Genomic DNA, 6009 nt, shown 5'->3' on the forward strand with positions numbered 1-6009 from the left:
AGGAAAGAAATGGTTATAAGATAGGCGATGTCGGCGGGCTGGCGGGCGGAACAAGCTTGTCCGGGCCATAACTTTGTCATTCATTGTCAGATTTTAAAATTAATTGGCACATTTGTTTACTTTATACGGTGTGTCGCGCGAAAGAATTAGGTTGATATCTCCAAGGTCAAGGTCACAATTTCAGTTTGAAGGTCAAAAATGGCCATAAATGAGCTTGTCCAGGCCATAACTCTGTCGTTCATTGTCAGATTTTAAAATCATTTGGCACATTTGTTCACCATCATTAGACGGTGTGTCGCGCGAAAGAATTACGTCGATATCTCCAAGGTCACAGTTTGAGTTTGAAGGTCAAAAATGGCCATAAATGAGCTTGTCCGGGCCATAACTTTGTCGTTCATTGTCAGATTTTAAAATCATTTGGCACATTTGTTCACCATCATTAGACGGTGTGTCGCGCGAAAGAATCACGTCGATATCTCCAAGGTCAAGGTCACAATTCGAGTTTGAAGGTAAAAAATGGCCATAAATGAGCTTGTCCGGGCCATTACTTTGTGATTCATTGTGAGATTTTACAATCATTTGGCACATTTGTTCACCATCATTAGACCGTGTGTCGCGCAGAAGAATCACATCGATATCTCCAAGGTCAAGGTCACAATTTGAGTTTGAAGGTCAAAAATGGCCATCAATGAGCTTGTCTGGGCCATTACTATGTCATTCATTGTGACATTTTAAAATCATTTGGCACATTTGTTCACCATTATTGGACGGTGTGTCGCGCGCAAGAATTACGTCAATATCTCCAAGGTCAAGGTCGCCACAACTAAAAGTAGATTGATTTGGAACAACTATGTAACTATGAACAATCAGTAACAATGCACATTTTAATTTTGAGTTGTCTCTCTTTATCAGACTTTTTTTTCTAATTGAAATTAGGGTCAATTTTACACAAGGGGGTTAACAATACACATTTTGAATTGTCTCCCTTTATCAGACTTTTTTCAACTGAAAACCTGGTTTTGTGACAATTTTGTCCCTTGTTAGTCCCCTACCGGTTTCACTGGAGGGGACTTATGGTTTTCGCTCTGTGCGTCTGTGAGTCTGTCACACTTTTCTGGATCCTGCGATAAGTTCTTAATATTTTTTCATGAAACTTGGAACATGGATAGATTGCATTATGGACATTATGCACGTCATTTCATTTTGTTCCTACGTCAAAAATTCTGGTTGCTATGGCAACAAATAAACTAGAAATACTGCTGAAAATGGTGGTTTTCTAGATCCTGCGATAAATTTAAAAGTTCTTAATATTTTTTCATGAAACTTGGAACATGGATAGATGGCAATATGGACATTATGCACGTCATTTCATTTTGTTCCTACGTCAAAAATTATGGTTGCTATGGCAACAAATATATATTTTTTAAATCTGAAAATGTCGGAATTTCTGACAATGGTGGAGCCGGTAGGGGACTTATATTGCTTGACAATATTCTTGTTGGGTATAGATCTGTCTTATCTTTTAAATAAAACTACATGTGTTGTCAGATATGTATATGTACTGCGTTTTATTAATGATGTAGATCTACTGTGTAGACTTTTCTTATTGTTTAGTCTTAAACAGATCTAGCCTTTACCATACCTCAATTTCAGAGATATGTTAGATTCTTAATAGATACTTTTCCTGGCCAATTTCCTTATTGTAAATCACATACATTTTTTATGCCCCCCGATCGAAAGATCGGGGGTATATTGTTTTTGGCCTGTCTGTCATTGTATGTATCCCAAAACTTTAACCAAAACTTTAACCTTCTTTATAACTTTTGCAATATTGAACGTAGCAACTTTATATTTTGCATGCACGTGTATCTGATTGAGCTGCACATTTTTAGTGGTGAAAAGTCAAGGTCAAATTCAAAGCGGCGCATTAAGGGGCTTTGTGTTTCTGACATACACATCTCTTGTTTCTGCATATATTTCTTGATTTATTCTTTTATGAAACTTTACATTTTTATCACAATTATATCAAATAATTATTATATTGCTGATAATTCTTCTTGTTTTTTTTACATTAAAATGTTATGATGAAGTAGGCGCATCTACATATCCATTTATACATTGTACTAATTCAGTTGCAGGCTTTTTTTACTTGGTTGAAAAATAATGTATGCTTTAGTGATGTGGACATTATTTATTGGATAAAACATGTGGGCCTGGCGTTCAAAGTGTTTGTCCTTGCATCTGTCCCAGATTGTCCTGCCTGTAACTTCATTATTGATTATTCAATTTTCAATTAATTTCCACAAAATGATGACCATATTGAGCATTATGGCACATGTAAGATCTGTGTTCTTAGCCCTGTGGTAAAGGTTACACTTAGGGTTCAAATGTCAAAAATGGGCAACTTGGTTGGAATGCAGCTTTATTACTCATCTTGCAATGTGAAAATAACTTGCAACATATGTTCATCATGTACATGTAATTATCACATGCGAATTGTACAAACATTGTCCTTATCTCAATAATCAAGGTCACACTTTATATCACTGTTCGAATTTTAGCATCATACTGCTTGTTTTGACTGTTACTTCATCTTTCATTGGGATTTAACAAATATCTTTCCACAAATGTTCATAAATTTGTAACAATGTATTGATTGCAAGGCCTGTGTCCCAAGGGCAAATGTCAATATAATTCTTAAAGAGCAGTGCTCAAAATATGGACATGATACAGCTTTTGCAGACAATACATTACCATTCCAATGGCAATTTAAAAACAATATGCCTCACATTTTCACCATGTTGAGAGTACATGATGTAGGTAAAGCCTGTGTTTGAAGCTCAGAAGTCAAGGTCGCTCTTATTTTTAAAATCATACCATGAATTGTGTTTGTCACAACTGGCTCAACAGTGGATAAAAGGCATCTTAATTTCAGTGGCATATTTTTTGTTTGCAGCAAACAAAAGTTATTGTCCCCTACCGGTGAAACCGTAGGGGACTTATGGTTTGCACTCCGTCTGTCTGTCAGTCTGTCTGTCAGTCAGTCAGTCAGTCAGTCAGTCACACTTTTCTGGGTCCTGTGATAACTTTAAAAGTTCTTAATATTTTTTTATAAACTTTAAACATGGATAGATGGCAATATGGAGATTATACACGTCATTTCATTTTGTGCCTACGTCAAAACTTCTGGTTGCTATGGCAACAAATATATAAAAAAAAATTACTGACAATGGTGGAGTTTCACCGGTAGGGGACCATATTGCTTGGCAATCTCTTGTTAAATGATTAATTATTTTATTGTAAGTTTTTTTCTTGCAAATTTTCTGTGATTTTTCTTTATATAGAAAAACACAATATTTTTGGAAAGTTATGCTTTTCTGTGTGGACAAGGTAGGCATAACATATACTGTCAGAAAAAAAAGAATTAACACTCCTTGTATGTTCTTGTATACATTACTTTTATCAGGCTTGGTAATGTGATATTTATAGCACATTGTTGTTGAATTTATAAGCAATATTCACTATTGTGATTTGTATTTGATATTGATTAGTCATTATACATAATATTTGTATCAATGGCATGCTTTTGTTAACACATTTAAATGAGCTGTACCTTTTACACCATGCTTTTTATGTATGTTTAAAAAGAACTTCCATTTTTATTAGAGCTTCCATTTTATCTTGAATTGAAGGATCTGATTTCATTTAGTATTACAAGTATCGGTTTTTATTTGTATTGTAATGTTTCGGATATGTTTTAAATGTTTTGAATTAAATAAAACCTGTCAACCTTTTTAGGGTTTGTTATCTATTAGGAAATCTCTTATATAACTGTCAAGATAAGGCTCCACTTCCTCCGATTTTTTACAGGGGCATTTATTTCCTCACGGGAAAATGTACGTTGTTAATTATGTTTTTGACGCGGGAAAGGAAATTTAAATGCCCCGGGTAAAATGCACTCAACATAATGTCAGCATACATGTTGTATATTTCAAAACTGGAGGGCTTCATGAAAATGAATGTATTCAGCTAAACTTAAAAAAATCAACAGCCTTATGTGATACAATATAATTCTTTAAAATGTTTGTTTTTAAATAATTTAAATCTTGTTGTGATTCAATCAAATATTTGGGCCCTGGCGTGAACTTACAATTATTCACCATATCACAGTGACACACGCACAGAAAGATGGTTGACAGCAAACTGTGGTATCTGTTAGACATTTTTTGTGAGATACATTAGTTTAACAGTCAACCCGCAATTTCTTTGCATAGAGAAGTTTTCGTTTAAAGTGAGTAGAGATTGTTTAAGATTGTCATGTAGATGTTGAATAAGATGTTATGAAGAATTTAGTTTCAACAAGTCTTTTGTCCGAAGCTTACACAACACTCAATAACAACAACTACATTTATAAGCTCTTAAGCACAGGTGGTTATTGTGTGGCTATGATATTAGTTAGTAAAAATGTCATTTTTAATGAAAAATAATCAAATAATATCGAAAAATGATCTTCTCTGGAAAAATTCACTATCAAATATATACATATATATAACTATATATTTGAAAATGACATGATTTTTTTAAGAGAAGTTGATTTTTCGTTCAAAAATTATTATTTTGTTCTCAAAATGATGTTTTTACAAATTAATATCATAGCCACGCCCTAACCACCTGTGCTCTTTAAAAAAACATACAATTGCTTTTAAGCCAAAATGCAAAATACACAAGTGTAATGACATGTATGATAAAAATTATGAAAATTAGGTAATGCTAGAAGTTAACAAAGATATTACTAATAAATAACAAAGGATGATCACGTTAACAGTGATACTGAATGTTGTTCTTCTTCCCTTCTTAGAGCGCCCGTGGTCCAACCCCCTATACGAATAGCAAACTGACGTCTCGTGAAACAAACCACGAGCATTAAATTTGTTCTGTGGGCTACTCTCAGCTTGCCGTAATACAATTGTATATCACATATGAACACAGCCTGTGAACATTCTTCATGGTCATTTTAAGCAAAACATACACTTTCGCCTATGTGTCATTAAGGTTGTTCACTAGCTCTGCTTCCCAGTGTTGAAACAAATCCTCCATTGCATGTGTTTTTATTCACTTCCCTGAAATCCTACCGGGGCTAGATAGGCTCCTAATGGTACGACTTTCTGGACATTGTCTGAAGACGGCCAATGATGCAGTGACAACGAAGTGAGAGTACCCTGTCCGTAAAAATTCCACCTTTAGTTGTGACCGGAAGCGACGGCCCCGCGCATTCATGTTCTACCGTGATTCCGTCTATATACTGTGTCTGCAAATAAACCACTACTTAATATAACTCATCCCTCGCCATTATCACACAGAGCATTGTGGATCATGGTCAATCTTTTATGCGCTTGTCTTTCTAGAAACAGTATGCAGTGTCCTGGACACTTGTCATTTATACGTGCATGTATCAAGTACACTTCAATGTCGTTAGCTACGGTGTGGAGATAAAAACCGTCTTCTACACAGAGGATTCCTTTCAACTAGATTAAAAAGTCCTGATCGCTTTCGTGAAGGCCAGCCCCCCCCCCCCCCTCTCGTGCTTCCAGTTGTGATTCTAGAACTATTACTATCATACGCATTTATCAGCCTATCAAACTCCCTGTACCTCTCAACGCGCCACAGTCTGATCTCCTCGCCGTACCCCAGGCGGGTCATTATAGTACATATTTCTCCACAAAAACACTTTCAACATAATTCTGAAAACACAATAAAACAATCGAAATGTCTGTTGATGATGCGTTTTATATTTTATTTGAACTATTAACGAATAACAATACACTTTTCGGAAGTTGATTAACATAAAGTTTTAGATTTTTTTATTGATTGATAAATGAAACTTATAAAATGTAATACCTAACTTTTGATATACGAATGAAATCGACACCGGCTCTACAAGTTTTGAGCAACTTACGGTAACAAAAGTACGAATACCTGTCATGTCAACATTGGTTAAACAATTCGTTT

Source organism: Dreissena polymorpha, chromosome 6 (assembly GCF_020536995.1).
Source record: "Dreissena polymorpha isolate Duluth1 chromosome 6, UMN_Dpol_1.0, whole genome shotgun sequence".
In the NCBI taxonomy this organism is placed as follows: domain Eukaryota; kingdom Metazoa; phylum Mollusca; class Bivalvia; order Myida; family Dreissenidae; genus Dreissena; species Dreissena polymorpha.